Source organism: Dipodomys merriami, unplaced genomic scaffold, assembly GCF_024711535.1.
Source record: "Dipodomys merriami isolate MVZ:Mamm:240054 unplaced genomic scaffold, mDipMer1.0.p SCAF_510, whole genome shotgun sequence".
Taxonomy (NCBI): domain Eukaryota; kingdom Metazoa; phylum Chordata; class Mammalia; order Rodentia; family Heteromyidae; genus Dipodomys; species Dipodomys merriami.
This window is the reverse complement of record NW_027206081.1, coordinates 422,821-430,097: the sequence shown is the minus strand read 5'-3', so window position 1 is coordinate 430,097 and position 7,277 is coordinate 422,821. Positions and strand designations below refer to the sequence as shown.

Here is a 7,277-nt window from a genome sequence, read left to right as displayed (position 1 = left end):
ACTTCCATCAGCTCTTTGTTAATGGATTCCATGAATGTCCTTAGTGATATTTGTGTATTCTCATCCTGCTCTGTCAACTCCTGTATTACTCTTTGATTAGCTTCCTCCCATTTGTGCGATTCCTGTTGTTCTCTTTGAGTGTTCTCAGCCTACTCTCGTCATTTCTGACTTTCTCTTTGAGTGTTCTCAAGTTGCTCAGGCAATTCCTGTATCAGCTTTTGAGTAGCTTCCTCACGCTCATGATATTCCTGTATTAACCTTTAGTTTGCCTCCTCTTTCTCCCTATCATACTCATAAAGAGTCATTTTTAGATTTTCAGTTTTTTCCTGTATTAACCTTTAGTTTGCCTCCTCTCTCTCCCTATCACGCTCATACAGAGTGTTTTTGAAATTTTCAATCTTTTCATTTACCATGTTTGCCAGCAGTGTTTGTAGAGGTATTTGGGAACTCTCCGCTGGATAATTCATTATCTGTTCTGTCCCCTGATTATCATGAATGGGAGTTGAGATTCCTTGACTTGCCATTTTTCTTGTGTTTTTCCGGCTTACTCTGCCTTTTGGGGATGAAAATAACACCAGTTTTGTGCTAGAACACTATCTTAAGGCAAATACCAACCAAAGTCTGTAGTTGCACAGTCAAAAGTCTGCAGATACAATCTAGTTCAACATATATATCTATTCAATATCAAACAACTATATTTTAATGGGCTACGAACCACAAAGACGAATTTGGCAAACTAGAAATTATTAGATTTAGGGAAAGATGTGGGTAAAAATAGGAATAGAGGGATGTGGGAATGCACAGGGAGAGTTAATGTAACTAAGTCTTAATCTCAAAGCGGGAAATAGGTTGGATAGGATGATAGTAGAGAGAGAGAGAGAAAAGAAGAACGAGAAAGAGAAGAAAGAAAGAAAAAATAGAAAAGCAAAAATTAAAAAATAAAAAGTGCAATGCTTAAAAATTATGCAAAATGAAAACAAAATATTCAGAGAAGAACGTAGATATAATGAAAGAAAGGCCTATAAAGCAGACATCAAAAACTTAAAAATACTTAAAATATTGTATAGGTATAAAGAGGTAGTACTGCTATTAAAGAAATTAAGTTAAAGAGGTTTTGAATTGAGTAATAAATTTCTGGATTAAGTGTGTACACAACGGGGGATAAGGACTAATAATCAACTAGGAGTACAATTGAGGGTGTGCAGAACAGCAATTATGTCACACAAAGAAGAACCAAAGAGAAGAAAATGTGCAAAGAATGAGAAAGGAAGAAAAAAATCAAAAGTTCAGTAGAGCTAAAAAAAAAAAATATTTTTTTTTGGGGGGGGGTCCGGTCGTGGGGCCTGAATACTGTCCCTCAGCTCTTCAGCTCAAGGCTAATGGTCTACCACTTTAGCCACAGCACCACTTCTGGCTCTTTCCTTTTTGTTTATCTGGTGCTGAGGAATTGAACCCAGGGCCTCGGGCATGAAAGGTAAGCGCTCTACCACTGAGCCACCTTCCTAGTCCCCCAAAATAAAAATTTTTAAAAAAGAAAAAAAAAAGAAAGAAAAATACACACACACACACATATACCCTAAAATAAAAATTATAAGAGGAAGAAAAAAACTTACTAGGAGACATTGTCCAAAAGGTAAAAATTTTTAAAAATGTTTTAGAAAAAAATTTTTTATAAAAGGTACAAAAAAAATGTTCTTTGATTTTTTTGGGAGGGGTGGGAAGATCATGTATGTCCCTTGTGTCTGTAACCAGCCTCTTGTTGGAATCTCTGGTCTGCTTCTGGTTGATTTTCCTGTGGGTTGGTTGGTTTCTTAAGTCAGTTTCTTTGAGCAAGCAGAAAAAATTTCTGCTTTACCCAAGATTTTGTGATCCTCTTCCCAGGTTAGTTCAATGGGAGGGAGATCTGCTTTGAGTAACAAAAGAGGGAGATGGCTGTTTCCTCAAGTTGGAGATGCTCTGATGAGGCTAGATTCTGTGTAGAATTTAGGCCTTTCAGCAAAGAGTAGCTTTTCCCTGGTGGGCTAGCTTGTGAGAAACTCACAGAGCCTAGCCTGGAGCCATTCTCAGAGTTTATGTTTACTGAATTTCAATTGATTGTCAAGGCTATTAAAGGGAGGGGCAGCCTCTGGCTCTGTTTACACAGTGAGGAAAGCCACTCCTGGGGCTGAAGGTCCTGAGCTGGGTGACTTTTCCCTGGGTGGAGCTGAGTCTGGCTGGTCAGGTTAGTTTCTGTGACCTGCTAAATGACTCTGGTTTTCTCCCAAGGCCTGAGTTAGAGCTAGCAGCTCAGCCGGGTGTTTGTCAGCATCAAAGATGGAGATCTCTGGTAGTGGGGGGGAAGAGGTGGCGTTCCCTCCTCTGCTCCCTGAGAAGGAGTGAGGATGTCAGGCTTCTACTCACGCCAAGTCTTGGTTCCTGGGTCGTCTCTGGTCTGCGACCTGCAGGATGAAGATGTCTGCTCCTTGTTGAGTAGAATCCGCCCGCATGCAATGTCTGGCTCCTTCGTCCTGAACTCTCTGTGCTGCAGGAATGGCGGCTACAGCTGTTGCTGCTGCAGCCGCAGCAGCGGCTGCTGGCAAGTGCTCAGATCTTTCTGCTTGCCTGGATTTTCTCTCTCTGGCCTAACTCTCTGTATGTGATGGCACACTTGGAGTGATTCTCTGGCTTAAGACTGTTCACTGGAACACTAAATCTGCTTTCTATGTGAGAGCTTGTTTTGCCTCCAGCTTCTCCTCCACCATCTTCCCGGAACTCCTTGGCTATAAATTCTTTTTAAAAATGAAGGACATTCTGCCAAGAAGATAGTCCCTTTGAAGAGAATGTGAAATTCAGTGGAAGTTAATATTTGTGAGGATTAAATGTTGATATATGACTGTTTTCTAATATATAATTAGCTCTGTGTGTGTGTGTGTGTGTGTGTGTGTGTGTGTGTGTGTGTGTGTGTGTGTGTGTGTGTGTGTGTGTGTGTTTTCTGAACCTGAGGGTGAATTCAGAGCCTGAGTGCTGTCCTGGAGCCTTTGTACTTGAAGCACAGCTCCATTTCCTATTTGTGGTGTTTAACTTGAGATTAGTGTCTCAGGGATTTTCCTGCTTGTCCTGACTTGGATCTTCACATCTCAGTCTCCTGAGTAATTAGGATCACAAGCTTGAGCCACAGATGGCTGGCCAATATAATCCTCTGGTTCTCAGAATGGCACTTCTTTTTCTGCTGTAAAAAATGGCAGTGGCCACTTCATTGGCCTGCCTAGGCTAGGAGCATCTTCAGGGATTGTGGATGGGGCCTTAGAATACTATGTAAGTAATACCTTCCCCAGCAACTAATCTCCATCCTCATCACTATCTAAATAAACCTTATATTTGCTTTCAAACTTAAATTTCTATTAGACATATTATCTTATTATTTCACAAAATATTGGGCTCCATTATATTTTCATATTTTCATACTACATATTTTAATATTATTCACATTCATTACCCGCTTTTGCCTGTCTCTTCTCATTGTTTTGTTTCCCCCTGTTTTTACATTTTCCCTCTCCCTCCCTTACTCTTACCCTCCCTTTATTTTTCTCTCCCTCCCTCTCTTTCTCTCTCATTCTCTGCCTGCCTCTCTGCTAGTATTTGCTTTTCACTTTCTGCCTGCATTCCACCTTTTAAGCAAAGCTTCAAGTTCTGGATTTCTGCTGGTTAATTGAAATTAAAATTTTTAGCCAGGCATCGGTAGCCCTCCCCTGGAATACTAGATACTCAATTTGCTGAGATCTGAGGATTTGGCTTCAAAGTCAGCACAGGAAGACAAGTCCATGAGACACTTATTTCCAATTAATCACCAGAAAACCAGAAATGGCATTGTGGCTCAAGTGGTAGAGTGCTTGCCTTGAGCTGAAGAGTTGATGGGTAGTGCCCAGGCCCAGAGTTCAAGCCCCATATCCGACCAAAAGATAAATAAATAAAACATTTCCATGGATTTTTCTGTCAAACCATGATCATAAATTAAATGTATTCATGTAGATAATATAGGAATTTACTTTTCTTGGGTTATTAAAAACTTTTTAAATTATTTTTGACAAATTATAATGAACCCTGCTTTATGAATCTCATCTTATTCTGAAATATTACAAAAAAAAAGTAGAGTTCTTCTACAGGGAATTACTAATAGGAATTCCTGTTCTATATAAGAAGTATATATCAACCATTTCTTTCTCCTGTACTCACCTTATCTTACTTCTTTCCTTTATTATTCTTATTTGTCTATTATCTTCAAGTAATTGTACAAAGGAGGTGCCATGTAACAAAGCAGTTTATGAATACAGTTCATATTGATCCATCCCACCCCTACAATATTCACACCCCCCTCTGACACACAAGTTCCCTTATTTTTCTTAGTTTTGTAGTATATGCAATGAATTCCTTTTAAGAAAATTAATTTAGTTTATAGTGATTATAAAGAGGTTTTGTAGAGGGATTTCAATTGCATGAGTCAGATGAGTACATTGCCTTTCATACAGTATCTTCTGTATCCTCACTCTCTCCCAATAAGCTTGACTACATTCTGCCCATCCTCCCTTCATTTGTCTATCCTTTCCATACCCTGCTCTTTGATGTACCAATTCCTGGTATTAATATACTGAGGCTTTGACCTAGTCTTTCTAAAGGTTATAGTATTTGGGCCACATTGGCAGCAGCGATGTTGGAGCAGGCAGTCTCCTAAAATGAAGCCCACAATCACCTGCAAAGAAAGCTGCATGGAGAAATGCAGCCAGTATGGGGCACACCTGAAGTACTGGACCCTCTTCTTCAGGTACATATCCCAGAGCAAGCCCTCTGAGGCCCAAGAGCTCATGTTCTCAGTAGCATACTGCTGTTCTTCCCTCATGGCCAGCAAAACAGCACAGAAGCACTGATTATGGTGGTGTTTTAGTCCCCGAAGAAGGCATAAGTCGATGTAGTGTCTGGCTAGAATGTTAATTTAGATGGACTCCAGAGCCCTGAAGTGTTCCAGTTGGGTTTCCTGGAAACAAGGCCACCCCTGGCTCCATCCATTTTGGGCACTGACCCTGTGGAAAGAGAGAACTACTGGGAATCTTGATATTACTTCTTAAACTCCATAGACAGCGGTGGGATGTGCCAACATGCTGGTGGAGGACTCCACGGCCCACAGCTTCCAAGGCAAGTGGACATGCTCGTGGCCCAGGCAGTGCTGCAGTTTCTCTATTGGAAAAACAAAAGCAGGTTGTGGTATTCATCATGTGTGCAAAGAAGCACCATCCATCAAGCACGGCTGCCCTCTGTCCAATCCCTGCTCCACTTCATCTGGTTTTTGCTGCTGACCATGGATGACGGCAAGCTGACCACATTCATGGTGCTGTGCAAGCAGTGCCAGCCTCCCTGGGCAGGCACCTGATACATGACAAGTACCTTGACAGGACAGAACAGTATAAGACAGTTCTCCCTCAGGGTTCAACCCAAGCTTTCATCTTCCTATGGAGGCACTCACCCACCTTTTGGCCTCCCTTAGTTAGTCTATCATCTAAAATTTTCTTTCTTACTTATGCTCTATGTATTAAAACTTCTTTAAAGACATGCTAATTTGTTCATGGCTTTCATACTCACTGCTCTATTTCCTGAGATGCTTACAATTTGTCATTCTGCTTTGAGAAAAGTCCTTCCAAACGGATTTTATAAAACCTTTCAATATTTATACAAAAAAAAAGGACTAAGTAAACGAAGAATCAAGTACTTAATGGTTAGAAGACTCAATGTCCTGAAACAATTCTTAATTGCTCAGTACATGGATATAATTCCAGACAAAATTCAGCCAGGTATTTTTTAAAAGAACCTTTTAAGAGGGCAACTACTATTTCTTCACTTTTTAAGGAAGTATTATTGTAGAATCAAAATGATCTCTTCAAAGTTTTAGGAAAATCAATAATAAATTCATCTGTGCCTAGAGTTTTCTTGATTGGAATGCATTTAAATGTAAATTAACAAAATATTTGTCAATTCCATTTGTTTTTCTCTTTCTTCCTTAAGTAGGGTTGATAGGTTTCACCTTTGAATAAATAATCTGAAGTTGTTTTTTACTGCAGTTTTTAATTTTACAACTGTAGAATTTCTGATAAAGTACTCATTTGTTCTTGTTATTGGCAGCTGGTTTCTTCTCTGCTTTGTTATTATGTATTTTGATCAATTTTTAAAATATATATCCATTTATCGATCTATTCAGACACAGCTTTTATTTTCATTGATTTTCTCAGCTGTGTTCAAAAGTAGGGTTTTAAAACAACTTAACAATCTTAAATATCCATAGAGGAGCATTGAAGAGAATAGAGGAGTAAAAGAATATCAGTTCAAGCTTGAAATCCTAGCTACTCAGTAAGCAAAGAGCTGAGGATTTTGTTTCAAAGCTAGCCAGCAGAAGAAAATCTGTGAGACTCTTATCTCCAATTAAGCACCCCAAAATGTTGGAAATGTAGTTTATGGCTTAAGTAGCAAAACACTAGGCTAGAATTATAGATGTGAATTCCCAGTGTCGTGGTAAGTTGTGATTTTTGAGGAGTGTAAATGTGTACAATTTTTAAGCCCTGAATGTAGCACACTGCATGTAGTATAAAGTTACACATGATCTGATCTATTTCTGTACAGTAATCACTGAGATGTAAAATTCTGTCTTCCTGAACATTTTCTAGTTTTCTTCTTTGAACCGTACATTTAGGTGTCAGGGGTTTTCCTATAGTCATTTTTCATTTAAGAAAAAACATTTCAGGTTTATTTAAAATCTGAGATTGGGACTTGTACTTGGTGTTTGATGCTGTTGCTCTTTAGCTAGTACTCTACCAACTAAGCTATGCCTTTAACCCATAATTTGAGTTATTTAAAATGCCAGAAAAGATAATAGTGATAATAATGCTACTAAGTCCTTTGCCCATCTAGGTACCCACATTTGGTTTGTTTGGGTTTCTGGTTTATCAGTATATTTACATGTCATAACTTTTGTTTTTGTTTTTGTGCTGTTTCTGGAGCTTGAAATCAATACCTTGCCCTCTCCTTGAAACTAGACATTGTTATCACACACTGGTAATTCTAGCTACTCAGAGAGCTGATATCTGAGAATTCAGGTTTTAATCCAGCCCAGGAAGGAAAGACAATGAGTTTCTTATCTCTAAATAATCCCCCAAATAAATTTGGAAAGGAATCTGTGGTTCAAGGGTAAAACACTGCCATTGAGGGAAAACGCATATGTGAGAAGGTAAGAACCTTAGTTTAAACCCCAATATCAG

At 39.1% G+C, this 7,277-nt stretch overlaps 1 pseudogene; it reads left to right on the top strand.

Moving 5' to 3' along the window:
• Window positions 1–4,709: 4,709 nt before the first annotated feature.
• On the top strand, window positions 4,710–5,401 carry LOC138810926 (Golgi to ER traffic protein 4 homolog pseudogene; annotated as a pseudogene).
• Window positions 5,402–7,277: the final 1,876 nt, after the last annotated feature.